The 16,078-nt window shown below is 42.0% G+C and overlaps 1 protein-coding gene across 2 annotated transcripts in view; it reads left to right on the forward strand.

Moving 5' to 3' along the window:
- MRPS6 (mitochondrial ribosomal protein S6) overlaps positions 1–16,078 on the forward strand; it is a 62,255-nt gene that overhangs the window by 24,204 nt on the left and 21,973 nt on the right. The gene's annotated exons all lie outside the window — the stretch shown is intronic.

A 16,078-nucleotide genomic window follows, 5' to 3' on the forward strand; every position in this document is an offset into this window, starting at 1 on the left:
AGTGGAAGTTTTTTTCATTACAAGTGCTCATACTGCAAACAATAGAGTATGTGATCACCTCGCCCTCCCCCCCCCCCCCCCCACTCCCTCCCCACACACACGGTGGTTTCTGGTCCCTTGACCATTGTTTCCCAAACATGCTGGTGGTTTGGTTGGCAGGGATTGGTGTTGACCTCAGTCTGCAAGCCCAAGGTGATTACTACCAGCAATGTTAAAGGAAGGGAGTGGATGGGATTCCTGTGTTCCCTTGTGGCTGCAACCCTCTTTCTCCCCCCCCCCAAAATCCCCCAAGCCGCTCTGGACAAAGACCACAATTTGGGAAGCTTAACACTGGTCCTTGGTCTCAAAGCAATGTCTGTATTCCTAAGGGGAGGGGGCATTGTCCACTACCCACCTGCGGTCCCAACGTGGATTTCCTACAAGTTGCAGCACAAGGCCTGTTATGCAGGCTGCTGGGCCATACTCACCATGGCTGGAACAGCAAACTGGTTCATTGAACAGCCAGGGATTCTGATTATTTTCTGGCTTGCACTTCAGTGTAATAAGGGAAGTGATATTTAAATGGCAACCTTGCACTAGACCCAGGGTATGCACTGACAATGGTTGCCTTGTGCTTTGCATGCCTTATAGTGGAAAGTTTTGGCCTTCAGCACATCCTCCATGCTGGCGGAGGGGCTTTTGCGGATTAGAAGGTGGACGGGGGGGAAGAACGCATGATGGCCTGTTCAATGAGATAATGAATGCCTCTGGGACAGCTGACATGGAGCTAAGAGCCTGGAGGATTTCATTGTTTGTTTGAAAAACTGGACGTGGATATGGACAGATGAAAAGTATACCAGGAGCATGAGTGTACCATGCAGGATGAGATGCTGTGGATTATGAAGGACCAATCGGACACATTGAGGTGTCTGAGTCAAGAAAAACAACTTGCAGCTAGATTCCCTCTATAGCCCCTGTAGAATGGCCTGAAAGCATCGCCCTGTTCCCAATACTACTTCCCAAATGTTCCAGGAAGTGGCAAGGGAAGGTGCAGTATCCCTTCCACTCAACACCGGGGGGAGGGTGCTAAAAACAAAAGGCAGCCATTCAAAGACCTTTAATGGGCAAGACTTCTGTGCTTTCAGACACAAGCACGCTTGGTTTCTCCCCTCCAATTTTAGTGCACGGTTTGCCCAAGGTTAAATTATTTTCCTTATTATTTTTGTGCAATAAGACAATGTTTAGAGAATTAAACACTTTTTTTTTAAATTTATTCCAGGCATGGGGACTTGGGGGAGAGGAGGTACAGGGGAACTGATGCAATGGAGGGGATAGTGGAGGAAGGCACAATGCAGATAAGCGGTGCACATTACTCTAGCTCATTAGTGAAACTCTTTTCCAAAGCCTCCCAGAGAAACAGAGCTCCTTGCTCGGCACCTCTTCTTGCCCTGGTAGCTGTCAGCTCAAAATTAGCTGCCAGCCCATCTGCCTCCGCACCCCACCCCTGCAGAAACTTCTCTCCCTTTACCTCACAGATATTATGGGGCACACAGCAGGCAGCGATAACAATGGGGATATTGTTTTCACTGAGGTCTAATCTAGTAAGCAAACTGCGCCAGCGACCCTTTAAATGTCCAAAGACACACTGCACCACCAGTCTGCACTTGATCAGCCTATGGTTGAACCGCTCCTTACTGCTGTCCAGGGAGCCAGTGTATGGCTTTATGAGCCATGGGAGCAAGAGATAGGCTGGGTCTCCCAGCCTCACGATTGGCATTTCAACGTCACCAATGGCTATTTTGCAATCTGGAAAGCAAGTCCCTGCTTGCAGCTTTTTGAACAGACCTGTGTTCCTAAAGATGTGTGTGTCACGCATCTTTCCTGGCCATCCCACGTTGATGTCGGTGAAATGCCCCTGTGATCCACCAGCACTTGCAACGCCATTGAGAAGTACCCCTTTCAGTTTATGTAGTCTTTGGCAACGTGGTTTGTGCCAAGATTGGGATATGCAGTCTGTCTGCGGCAAAACCATCCACTATGTCCTGCACGTTTCCCAAAGTCACTACCCTTCTTAGCAGAAGTCTATTAATGGCCCTGCAAACTTGGATCACAGCAGCTCCCACAGTGGATTTACAAACTCCAAATTGATTCCCTACTGACCAGTAGAAGTCTGGCGTTGCACGCTTCCACAGTGTGATCACAACTCTTCTCCACTGTCAGAGCAGGTCTCATTTTTGTGTTGCTGCACTTCAGCGCTGGCGAAAGCTCTGCACAAAGTTCCTGGAAGGTGGCCTTCCGCATTCAAAAGTTCTGCAGCCACTGCTCATCATCCCATAGCTGCATAACGATCAGGTCCCACCAGTCAGTGCTTGTTTCCTGGGATCAGAAACTGCACTCCACCGTGTTCAACTGCTGTGCAACTGCATTGTTTTGCTCTATGGCTTGGTTGAGTGATATCAGAGTGTTCCGTGTGGTGGCTCCTGTCTTGGCTCTGGAAATACCACATGCCTTATCCTGACGTATGTAATGCTCACAACAAGAGTGCAGAGCTGAGCAGGGTCCATGCTTCTCAAGCTATGGCATGTGTGGCTAAACCAGGCTTTCAGAAAAAAGATGCAAGAAAGTATGGGTGGTTTGCTGTTGATATCAGAGGAGGAAGGAACAGAGGGAGGAAACCATCATGGGAGGCCAAAGCCATGTTCCCATTCCCTCCTGCAATGTTTTGTTCCCATGAGGTATTGCAAGCCCTTCCCAAACCCCGCTGCGGCTAGTTGCATTGTGGGTTAGCTACTCACAGCGCATTGCTCTGTGCATCAATGCAAGCGCTGCTAGTGAGGACCCACTCCACCAACACAATGAGTGTCGTGTGGATGCTCCTGACTACTGTGGTGGCTGCATGTTGACTTGATGGGTGTGTGTGTGTGTGTGTGTGTGTGTGGTGATGGTGTAGATATGCCCTTACTGTTGGGCTTTTTAAAAGAAACTATCTTCATTTTTTTTTTTTAAAGAAACTTGTTTCCCCACTAACCTCTGTGTGATTTCTTCATATCCAAGCAAGCTCAATTTCTGCATCTGAGCTGTCACTGTAGAACTTGCTAATGTTCTTCACTGCACATAATTTATTAAACATCCTCTAGCCTTACTTGATACATTTAATAGATGATAAAGTACACTTACCAGTTGTGTTTTTTACATAGCTTGTTTGATCTGTAACTGAAAACACTAGTTCAGTCTTGTGTCATAGGAGTAAGAGAGGTAAAGTGTATGACCACACTAGTCCATGTGCAAGTGTCAATATTACCAAGTTTTATATGGAAACTGAATCATCCTGCTTTTCCTCTCCATTGTTCCTGATCTCTCTTCTTACTAACATCCTTCCAGAATATATCTTGTAATGCTTCTGTAATGTAAGAAAGTCAAATGGGATCGTTTTCACATGGGCATAGTCAGCTATGAAAAGGCCAATTGCAAGTTAATGGAAGTCAGCTGTGAAGACCATGTTTAATCTCTGAGATTGCTTAAACATTCCCTCCCTATGGTATAGATTTTTTTTTCTTTAAAATATGCTTATTAGGTATATTTCTCTCCATTTTAAAGGGACTGTAAACTGGATAATCACCGGGTTCTTATATTGCAGTCTCAATTATGGGGTGAAATATTGGCTCCACTGAAGTCAATGTCAAATGGGGCTAGAATTTCATTCATGGATGTCTAATGGCTGTTAATGAGTAGAGATGTTTTATTTTGCTTTACAAATACTGATGGTTTTAATGCTGTCTACTGTAGAATCATTCATATTAATACAACTGCACCCAAGAATATCTTCTGCATGATCTCAAACTTTTGTGTGTATTCTTGTACTGAGAAGCTGTGCATAGCCTTCTGCTATGTAATGTCTCATAGTTGTATGAAAGAGGGTAACTTGATAAGGTTTTCTCTCTTCATTTTGACATTTATCAGGATTGTTTTCATAGAAAGCAAAATCCAATGCCTAATCCTTGGAATGTTAAAACAGTGGCTCAGGAGCTTTTAGCATTCAGGTGAAAGTGAAGACCTGTATTAATAATGAGTTTGCATTAAACTGCTAACCACTGTAACAACTTTATTACATTCCTTTTGCTACTTTATGCACATACCACTTTGATGGGCAAGAACACTCTGATTTGACCATGCCAGGGACTACAGTGTGTAAGAGATTGCTTCAGGCTTAAACATGCCTCTACCAGTCTTGTGAGTCATGATCTAATCAAGAGATGTGAACCCAGATTAGATGTAATGTTGGTTTACCATTAACTCTTGGGGCTTGCAAAACTGCAAATTTAGGATCTTTTATAACTGACTCTGGTCCCTCAAATTTCAGTATTTGGCCTCTCTTCGGGGCCAATGCCTGTTGCTTTGGACTTGGACCAGTTGCCACAGAGATCCAGAATGATTTTCCTACCCATCCGGACATAACTGGGTATTTATTGCCTTTAACTTTTGAACTTGATAATGCCTATTTTGCCACTTTTATAGCTTAATTTTAAATGACACCCTTTTGTTCACCTTAACTTACTTTTCTTAATTTTCTCCCACTGATATAGTAAAAGCGTCTTCTTTTAAAGAGAGGCAGCTTCTTGGAAAGCTTTTTGTGCACGTCATTCTGGAAAACTTCCCCTCCGTTTTGGAGAACTTCTGTTGATGCCATTCTCTGCCAAAGTTTTTTCCTTTAGCTTTCATTGATATCCAAAAGGAAATGTGATGGTTCAGTTTACCCTTTGTATGCCTTCCACCGCTCTACTTCTCTCTCCTGCCTCTCCTCCACATTCTCTCTTCTCTCCTCCCCTCCCTGCCCACCTATAAAGGCCAGGATGTGGGGAATAGCCATCACAGGGCTCTGCTTGAGCACCCGAAGTGAAAGATTCTTGCGTGTCTAAAACATGCAGCTTTTTTTTTTTATTATTCTTATCCTAAGATAACAGAGTTGTTGGGAAAATCTTTCTTTCAGAGAGAGGACTGTGTGGAAGAGGTTTGAAAAATCTTTGGAGTCACTCTCTCTTTCTTTGAGAGAGACACTCTGGATTCAGTAGTGTATAATAAAGCAAAAATACTCGTATTTATTCAGTAACTGTATGTTTTATGCCCTTAAACGTGATTGTTTTGAAATTAATACTAACCTTGTTACATGTGATGTTTTAAAGTAAAAAAAAAAAAAAAAACTTATGTGCACTGTTTTTAAGGGTTTTCTTTTAAAAAAAAAAAAGTTTGTGTGTAATTCAGTGGTTTATGTGCTTTAATTAGGCTAGTAAAGAATAGTTGTAGAATATAAATAAATATATAATTAGGATTTCTGATTTTACTGGTGAAATCTCAAAATGCTCATGTTTGAAAAATGGTTTTGTTTTTGTCTACAAAACACTTTGGGGTTTTTCTTTATGGTGTTGGTTTAAAAAGCATTTGCTTTATTTTAGTTCTGTCAAATACAATATGTAGCGATATCTTGTGACACTTCTTAAATTATCAGCTTCACTGTATAAAGTCAGACACTCTGAGCAAAGATGGTGATGTTATATGACAATTCTATGTCTACGAATACACGTTTGTAAATGAGGTGATTATTAAAAAAATAGTTGCTGTGCAAAATGTTAGTAGTCTTCTTCAAGAAGAAAGCAAATTCTTTTTAATATCATTACAGAAATCTTTTCATTTATCTTTTTTAAAAGCACAGTGTCAAAGTGATGCTGCTTTTACCTTTGTATATTGATATCTTTTTTCTTAGATTTCTGTGAAATACTTTTCTGTTTTTGTTGCTGTTGTATTTTCTGCAGTTTTTATATAAAATACCAGTTAATGAACTGCCTTATTTTTAACTATTCAACTAAAGTACATTGCTGACCAAAACCAAACGATATTATATAGCATTTGAATTCTGCTTTTTCCCCAGCCTCAGATGGATATGGAATGAACCAAATGGACATGCAGATCAGGCAAATCTAGTTGGGTCCAGGTCTCTCTTTGGTCAAGTGTTTGTTTAAGGGTCTAGCAAGATCTTATTAGACAGAAGACTTTAAAAGTTCTTGTAGTAGGAATATAGATTTAGCATTGTTAATGAGATTAATATAGCTTAATTATACTTGTAAATTGTTAGTGTCCATATCTAGAAGTTCTTGTCATAGCAATGATGTATGATGATGTAATTTTGGTCTAGTGAATAGAGTATTATATTGTTATAAAAACTTTGAAGTAAACCTGATGCAAAACTCCTAGTTCTCGCTGCTGACCCTGTGTATACCATTTGCATATTATCTTGCCTACTGCATTTGTCTTCAAACGAAAACTCTTATTAGAGAGTATCTGGATACTTCAAACTGTTTCTTGCAGTTTACATTCCTTTACTGTGGCATTTTGTCTTGTTACAAAGTATTCTGTAAAAAGTTTCAATAAAAATGGGAGGAAAAAACCCAAACCCATGTATTTCTGAAATTATTTGGGAGAAACTGTAGATACTGTATGCTGTCTTATGTTTTAACTTAATTGACTTTTGGTTACTTGTAATAAATCTTGCAGTCCCTCACTCTTCAGCCACCACTAAAATGCAGCCTTTTCTGGCGTGGAACTTTAGTGACCATTTAAATACTAATCTGCCCAAAGAAACTAAGAATATCCCAGTCTACTTAAAACTATAAGAAGAATTTAGGTAGGCAGAACATAGTTGTAGAACTTGGCCAGAAAACAAGAGCTAATACACTTAGTATGGCATGTGCCAACAAAATAAAAAGCCATGGGGGCAGGGTTTGATTCAACACTGCTACCTCCATAACTTGAAGTCCAGGGCACTGGCAGAAAGCTGCTTGCAGTGCAGCAAATCACTGCAGAATCTGTTACGTTGGTGTGCCCATAGCAATGCAGCCCTAAATGAATAGTGCAGGCCCGGGAGAGGAGGTGGCAGCTGGTGTGCACGTTCTGTCCAACTTGCCATATTTATCTCCATGAGTTTTTAGAAAAACTCTAGGGGAGGACAGTGGTGGCAAACTGTTTAGCTTTTATTCTCTCGCTAGTGATGTGGCTGTTCTTAGCTTGCACAGCCTGTGCCTGAGAGAGTGAGCATCCCAGGATATTTTTCTGTTTCATCAAAAAAGCACACTCTTACTGACTGACATGGCTACCCCTCTGAGTCTTACTGAAATGTTTCTTGGAGGATGTTGTCCCTGCAGAAGATAGGAATGAGGGATACATTTGCATTATAACAGTCATGTTCATAATACTAAAAATGGACAGCAACCATTCTCGATACTAACCATAAACTAGTTTCATAAACTTTTTTTTTTTTTGGTACATTGCCCCCAATCGGTGGAATGGAGGGGCAGCAATTAAATCTAGGGGTTCTCAAGGTTGAGAAGATGAAAATTGGGCTCAGTTTCACTTGTGCAATCTGGTGTTGCAAATGTAAGCCTGGTGTAACTACCCTCCAAGATGACTCTTTCCTATGTAGAGAAATCTTTCAGTAGCCGCTATAATGGCTCTCATGGTACATTCTGGCCTCTGTATGGGACATCCTTGGAGTGTCCCAGCATTCAACAGTTAAAGGACACCTTGGGCTGTAGGCATTCTTGCATAATTCATTAGGCTGAAAGCTTATCTAAGGGCTTGGCTACACTTGAAAGTTGCAGCGCTGGGAGTTACAGCGCTGGTCATGCAGCTGTGCAGGAACAGCGCTGGTATGTGGCCACACTCACAGCTACCAGCGCTGGTGTGTGGCCACATTTGCAGCACTGTTGGGAGTGCTGCATTATGGGCAGCTATCCCAGCATTCAAGTGGCAACAACGTGCTTTTCAAAAGAGGGGGGGTGGAGGGTGGTGTACTGTGACAGGGAGCGGGGAAGATAGAGAGAGTGGATTTTTGGAGCCAACACTGTGTGTTAGCTTCCTGGATTGAAAAATCACAATGTTCGCGAACTCTTAGTCTTAATTGCAAACAGCCTGCCTCCAACACTGTTTCTCTGTCAAGCAAACATTCACTCCCTGCCTCTCATTTGATCGTTCACAGCCAGGTACAGATGTGATCAGTGTTTGTTTTTTTAGATAAGCAGTTCAACGGAGCTCCCATCGGAGTTCACAACAAAACAAAGAGAGGCTGCATAACAAAACAAAGAGAGTAATTTAGTTAAAAGCATTCTGGGATATCTTCTTATTCCCTGGAGGCCAATAAAAGCGCTGGTGTGTGTCCACACTTGATGAGCAGCGCTGGATCACCAGCGCTGCAATCGCTACACCCCAACCTGACCAGGTGTACAGCCAGCGCTGCAGCCAGGGAGTTGCAGCGCTGGATGTGCCTTGCAGGTGTGGACGGTTACTAATTGCAGCGCTGGAAAGCCTCTACCAGCGCTGCAACTTGCAAGTGTAGCCAAGCCCTAATTGATGCTGGAGAATGGTCATGCCCCAGGAATGGGGGAGCTGTAAAGGTGATTCAAATAAGATCATTGAGACCATGGCATCTGGCTCCTAATATCTAATCATTACTAGAGTGTGAGGCTCCTTACCATAATTTTCTGCAGAATTAAGGTTTTAAAGTTTAACTTCCTGCCCTTTATGGCTGTGAATATAAAGCAAAGCAGCCTCATCTTCTGGAGGCCATGCAGTACCCGTGCCTCTGTGGCAGGCCTAACCTAAGTAGCTTTAAGACAGAGTTTGATAAGTTTATGAAAGACATTTTGTGATGGGATTGCCTGCAGTAGCAGGGGACTGCATTCTGACCCTTCCAGACCTATGGTACTGTCCTGTTCAGAGCTTTTCTAAATTGCAGAAGTGTGGAAACTGATTTGAAAATACCTAGCATCCTGCAGATGCAACCAAAAGCAAATAATTTAAAGTGAAAGAGTCAGGCTAGTTTTGAGCTGCAGCTGCTGCTTGACAAAGCTGTGAGCAGCAGCATAGGCAAGCCCCAGCGAAGGAATGGAGTGGTGAGGGGTAGAATTACTACTTGGATCATAAATGAGGTTAAGATTAGGTCACTGAATCCATGACTTCCAGAGACCTTGGTGACATTTTATACTTCAGCCCTAGGGCGGTGGGGCTGGAGCTGTCAGCCGGGGGGTGGGCCTCAACTCCCAGCTGCTGTGGGTGGCAGGGAGACCCCAGAGCTGCAGCAGTGGTGGGTGCTGGACGCCCCCACCCCATTTTTGTCACTGTTATCTTTAGTAAAAGTCAGGGACAGGTCATGGGCAATAAACAAAAATTCAGGAAGCCCGTGACCTGTCCCTGACTTTTACTAAAGATAACCGTGACAAAATCTTAGCCTTAATTGTAAGTTGAGGCCAGGTTTTCGTTGTGTAGTGTGTATACTGATTAGCACACTGGGGCTCTGGTCTATGATCAGGGGTTCCTAGGTGGCACTGTGATGTAAATAATACCACCACTCTCAATTGTGCAGCAGCACGAGGGGAAAGAAGATTGTGCTGCTCTATGCCAGCAGCCAGAGGGCCTGGAAGTGGGGTTAGGTTTTCATATTTATCAAACTTCTACTAGACAGAAGCTATAAAAGATAGGGCTTCCATGCTGGGCCTGGAAACAAATCCTAATCTAAGCAATTCCAGCACCCTCCTCTTTTCCAGCAGCTGGTGTGAGGGGGGAGCTGATTAGCTTCTCCCTGTTCCTGAACAGCAGCAGTCAATTTTGTCCTCTGCCCATCAGGTGTCTTGAGTCTAGGCTTGGAAGAATTAAATATCTATTGGTGTCAGTAACAATTTACTAATAAGCAAAGTAAGAAGTGTTGGCTTGAGAACTTTAGTTTGATTTAAAGATGCAGTAACTTTTTAGTTTAAAAACTATCTTTAAATTAAACTAGGAGATGGGGGGGAGGGGAAGCTGACTGCTGCAAAAGAGCATATGGATTGGACAGACTTCTCTTAGAGGAGAGTCTATTAGTAGAGATTCTCTAGGTTATAGTCAGGAGCAGAGGATGGAAGAGGATAATGTAAGGGCCAGATCAGACAAGAAACATTCATATAAAGAATTGGACACATCAGAAAAGGGCAGACAAATAAACAGTGACATGTTTTTAAAGTGCTTGTACACAAGTGCTAGAAGTCTGAATAATAAGATAGGTGAACTAGAGCGCCTCGTGATAAAGGAGGATATTGATATAATAGGCATCACAGAAACCTGGTGGACTGAGGACAATCAATGGGACACAATTATTCCGGGGTACAAAATATATCGGAAGGACAGAACAGGTCATGTGGGACTGGGGGGGGGGGGGGAGAAGGGGAGTGGCACTGTGAAAGAAAATGTAGAATCAAATGAAGTAAAAATCTTAAGTGAATCCACATGTTCCATAAAATCTCTATGGATAGTAATTTCATGCTCTAATAAGAATAAAACATTAGGGATCTATTATTGACTATCTGACCAGGACAGTGATAGTGATGATGAAATGCTAAGGGAAATTAGAGGTTATCAAAATTAAGAACTCAATAGTGGGGGTTCAATTATCCCCATATTGACTGGGAACATGTCACTTCAGGATGAAATGCAGAGACACAAAATTTCTTGATATTTTACATGACTGCTTGGAGCAGGTGGTACGGGAACCCACCTGGGGAGAAGCAACTCTCGATTTAGTCCTGAGTGGAGCGCAGGAGCTGGTCCAAGAGGTAACTATAACAGGATGGCTTGGAAATAGTGACCATAATATAATAATATTTAACATCCCTGTGGTGGGAAGAACATCTCAACAGCCCAACACTGTGGCATTTAATTTCAAAAAGGGGAACTATGCAAAAATGCAGGGGTTAGTTAAACAGAAATTAAAAGGTACAGTGACTAAAGTGAAATCCCTGCAAGCTGCATGAGTGCTTTTCAAAGACAGTATAATAGAGGCCCAACTTAAATGTATACCCTAAATTAAGAAACACAGTAAAAACTAAAAAAGAGCCACTGTGGCTTAACAACCATGTAAAAGAAGCAGTGAGATATAAAAAGGCATCTTTTAAAAAGTAGAAGTCAAATCCTAGTGAGGTAAATAGAAAGGAGCATAAACACTGCCAACTTAAGTGTAAAAATCTAATAAGAAAAGCCAAAGAGGAGTTTGAAGAACAGCTAGCCAAAAACTCAAAAGGTAACAACAAAATGTTTAAGTACATCAGAAGCAGGAAGCCTGCTAAACAACCATTGGGGCCCCTGGATGATTGAGATGCAAAAGGAGCGCTTAAAGACGATAAAGCCATTGCGGAGAGACTAAATGGATTCTTTTCTTCAGTCTTCACGGCTGAGGATGTTAGGGAGATTCCCAAACCTGAGCCGGCTTTTGTACGTGACAAATCTGAGGAACTGTCACAGATTGAAGTGTCACTAGAGGAGGTTTTGGAATTAATTGATAAACTTAACATTGCCATCTAGTCCCGGTGACTTGTTATTCACCCAAGAGTTCTGAAAGAACTCTTATGTCAAGTTGCAGAACTATTGAATAGGGTTTGTAACCTGTCCTTTAAATCAGCCTCTGTATCCAACAACTGGAAGATAACTAATGTAAACGCCAATACTTAAAAAGGGCTCTAGAGGTGATCCTGGCAATTACAGACAGGTAAGTCTGTCAGTACTGGGCAAATTAGTCGAAACAATAGTAAAGAATAAAATTGTCAGACACATAGAAGAACATAAATTGTTGGGCAAAAGTCAACATGGTTTCTGTAAAAGGAAATCGTGTCTTACTAATCTATTAGAGTTCTTTGTAGGGGTCAAAGAATGTGGACAAGGGGGATCCAGTGGACATAGTGTACTTAGATTTCTAGAAAGCCTTTGACAAGGTCTCTCACCAAAGGCTCTTATGTAAATTAAGTTGTCATGAGAGAAGAGGGAAGGTCCTTTCATGAATTGAGAACTGGTTAAAAGTCAGGGAACAAAGGGTAGAAATTAATGATAAATTCTCAGAATAGAGAAGGGTAACTAGTGGTGTTCCCCAAGGGTCAGGCCTAGGACCAATCCTATTCAACTTATTCATAAATGATCTAGAGAAAGGAGTAAAAAGTGAGGTGGCAAAGTTTGCAAATGATACTAAACTGCTCAAGATAGTTAAGACCAAAGCAGACTGTGAAGAACTTCAAAAAGATCTCACAAAACTAAGTGATTGGGCAACAAAATGGCAAATTAAATTTAATGTGGATAAATGTAAAGTAATGCACACTGGAAAAAATCCCAACTATACATACAATAGGATGGGGGCTAATTTAGCTATAACAAATCAGGAAAAAGATCTTGGAGTTATCATGGATAGTTATCTGAAGATGTCCACGCAGTGTGCAGAGGCGGTCAAAAAAGCAAACAGGATGTTAGGAATCATTAAAAAGGAATAAGAAGGAGAATATATTATTGCCCTTATATAAAGCGATGGTACGCCCACATCTTTAATATTGCATACAGATGTGGTCTCATCTCAAAAAAAGATGTACTGGCACTAGAAAAGGTTCAGAGAAGGGCAACTAAAATGATTAGGGGTTTGGAACAGGTCCCATATGAGGAGAGATTAATTTTCAGCTTGGAAAAGAGGAGACTAAGCGGGGGGATATGATAGAGGTATATAAAATCATGAGTGATGTGGAGAAAGTAGATAAGGAAAAGTTATTTACTGATTCCCATAATACAAGAACTAGGGGTCACCAAATGAAATTAATAGGCAGCAGGTTTAAAACAAATAAAAGGAAGTTCTTCACACAGCGCACAGTCAAGTTGTGGAACTCCTTGCCTGAGGAAGTTGTGAAGGTTAGGACTATAACTTTTAAAAGAGAACTGGATAAATTCATGGAGGTTAAGTCCATTAATGTCTATTAGCCAGGATGGGGTAAGGAATGGTGTTCCTAGCCTCTGTTTGTCAGAGGGTGGAGATGGATGGCAGGAGAGAGAGATCACTTGATCATTACCTGTTAGGTTCAGTCCCTCTGGGGCACCTGGCATTGGCCACTGTCAGTAGACAGGATACTAGGCTAGATGGACCTTTGGTCTGACCCAGTATGGCCGTTACGTTCTTAGTATTTACTTTGCATGTTTTTGACATATGGTGTTGACAACTTGTTTTTAACAGTTACAAAGCAATAACTTTAATCTCAATGCTTGTCATTAAATAACTGACCTCTCCTGCTCATAATTTCCCATAACTGTGGAGAATTTAAATTTAAAAAATGCTTAAAATTGGTGTAATGTCAATTATAAAAAAATCAAATTCTGCCAAGCCTACTTAGGTCAGTCAAATCAGTGTCTGAATGGGTAGGTGAATAGGGACGAGAGGGTGGGGGGATGAGAGTAGCTGAGAGAGAGCATGGGGGCGGGGGGAAGGGGGAAGTGAGCAGCATAGTGAAATAATTACGGTTTAGAGCATGGGAGGGTGACACGGAGAGAATGGATATGGACATTGAAATCTGAGACATCACAGGTAGAGCAGGAAGGCACCTCAAGAAATAGCCTATATGAAAATGCTGTCCCTATATAAAAAGTTGAAAATTGTATATTTGTAAACAATCTTAATACTGATAGACTTTAAAGTAACTTTTCTATCAAAGTGAAGGGTTCAGGAGAGTGTTGTTTGACCTATAGCCTAGCTCCAAAACAGGAAGGGTACTGTGAATTTGTCATAAGTCAAGCACATTTATATTGGAATTGGAAAAGACCAACCCCTCTTCCTGCAGCCCGCTTGCCCTCCCCAATAAAGCTCAGAGAGGCTTCAGGGTTGTGCAACACCTGTATCTTTACTTACTTATCATTGGCCCACCACCAGTGTCCATATATATATACAAGCTTTACAGGTTTGGTTACCACCCTTATAGGCAGAGTCAACCTTCAGCTAGCTCCCTTCGCACCTGACTTCTCCCTTGCTGTGACCTTCCTTCTTGCTCCTTCCCAGTCTTTATAGCCCTTGGCTTGTCAGGCCAGCAGGTGTTGCCAATCCTCAGGCCAGCATCAGGCATTTTCCATCATCCTCAAACTGCTTCCCTTGATTGGAGCTGACTGGGCAGGGGCTAATTAGGTGCTTCTGCACCAGCACCCTGCTACATTCTCTTGCAACTTGCTTCTAATTTTTGCATTATTTGACACCACCCATCTAGACCTCCTTGGAAGTGTAAACTCACAAGAACTTTTGGCCAGTATTTCACAACTTAAAGAAAATGTGGTTTGCCACCACCAGCATCATTTTTAACAACTTGAGAACTGTAATGCTATTTATGGTGGAAACTTTGTTTATAATTTAATCAGGAATGCCCATTGAATTTAAATGTCTTGTATTAATTGCATCATTAGCTGAAAGAAACTCAGATACAATCCTCACTCTAAAACTAAGGCCTGATCTACATCGATGTGAGGCAGCTTATGTCCATCTGACTCTGTAGGTGTCTACGATACAATGTTGCTCCCACCGATGTAAGTCGTCCACTACACTGACCTAATGCTCCACCTCTGCAAGAGGCTTAGCGCTTAGGTCGATGTAGTTAGGGCGACGCAGTGTTAATGTAGACGCTGCATTGACTGTTCTGGCTGTGAGCCCCTGGTGACAGTTAAATTAGTGCAAGTGCTCCTGGTGAGGATGTGCACCACAGACAGAGGGAGCTAGTGTGGACGTGCCAAACCAATTTAATTACTGCGGTGGCTGTACGTCGACATAACTTAAGTTGATTTGCCCTAAGTATTCTGTGCATATTTTCTCTCCATCCTCTTGGGAAGGGGTCGGGGCTTGAGGAGGCCTCTCTTGGCCACCTGTGCTTTTCCTTTCCTATCACTTCCCTGCCCCCTGTTATTCCCTGTGCTCCTCTCTTTACCTTTTAGTTGCCTAAATGGAGTATAGTTCCTCCCACTCTGCTCTGATACCAACTGCAGGGTTGATCTTTCCTACCTGGGAAGAGTTAGCTGTATGGATGGCGGCATGCTTCCTCCCCCCTAACTCCCTAGGACTGCACAGTGAGTTAAAAGCTCTTGTGTTGTTATAACATTGTTCCTGTTGAATTGACTCACCCTGCTGCAGGTTAATGTCAGTATAAAAAATTCAGTACACTGAAAACTTAGGAGCAGCATAACATATATTGAATTTAATATAAAAAAATAACACAAGTTACTGTATTGTGTAAAAAAAAAAAAAAAAAAAAAAGCTCGAGTATCCAAATTTCTATTATTAGAAATAAGTTTCTGGTCTTAACATGCATGCAAAATTTACATGATCAGTTTTTATGAAACACCAGTCTTGCAAAGGCTTTATTTGAAGTTGCTGCAGAATTTCCAGACGGCCGCAGTATATGTTGCCAGAGTGGTTAGAAACCATGGGCCCTTGCCCCAGAATTTAGGTCCAGCTTATCGCAGAGCCAGAGCACATTGGATCTTTTTGGAACTAAATGACTTTTACTGCCAGTTTCTGTGCTTCAGAATTATTAAGCACTGAAAATGACTAGCAGGTTCATGTTCAGTGTCCTCTCTCAGATTTTTGACTATTGGGTGGTCCTGTAACTAGCATAAGAAACATGCCTGCCCCATGTCCCCGACCCCTCTGTCCCTTCCTCTCACTTCTTTTTATGTTTGCTTGTCCCTGTTCTAATTTTACATGATTGATAAAAGACTGTTCTGTGGACTTCTTTCATGTTCGGAATATTAAATATCCTCCCAAATGATCATGTTCTTGGAGGAATGCTCTACAACTTGCTAGATATAACTACAATTGTGTGGCTCTCCTACATGGAGTAAATATTGACCCAAGAGGACTTGACTCCCTAGCCCTCTCCCTTTTTAGAGCCCTAGCTGATGACCCAAAGAAGGCTGTGCATGGAATGGCTTTCAGCTCACTCAGATGACATTTGTTCCATATACAAAGATCCTCTAAGAGGAGACTGCTGAGAGGTTGGTGAAGAGAAAGGGAAAGCAAGGTCAATGTGGGTGATGTGCTTCTGGACTAGTATTTGACTGTGGTTATAAGTGAAATGTCAGACTATTTATAATTTCTGGGTACATGGGTGTAGTGAAGCCTTTAAATAAACTTTGTGGCTTCAGTATTTGTGAATGGTGCCAATTGACAACTCTAGAGACCTCTATCTGCAGAATTATTACATGGGCAGAAGGACTATGCCCTTTACTATTCTCTCCACAGATGTGT

Source organism: Mauremys mutica, chromosome 1 (genome assembly GCF_020497125.1).
Source record: "Mauremys mutica isolate MM-2020 ecotype Southern chromosome 1, ASM2049712v1, whole genome shotgun sequence".
Classification (NCBI taxonomy): domain Eukaryota; kingdom Metazoa; phylum Chordata; order Testudines; family Geoemydidae; genus Mauremys; species Mauremys mutica.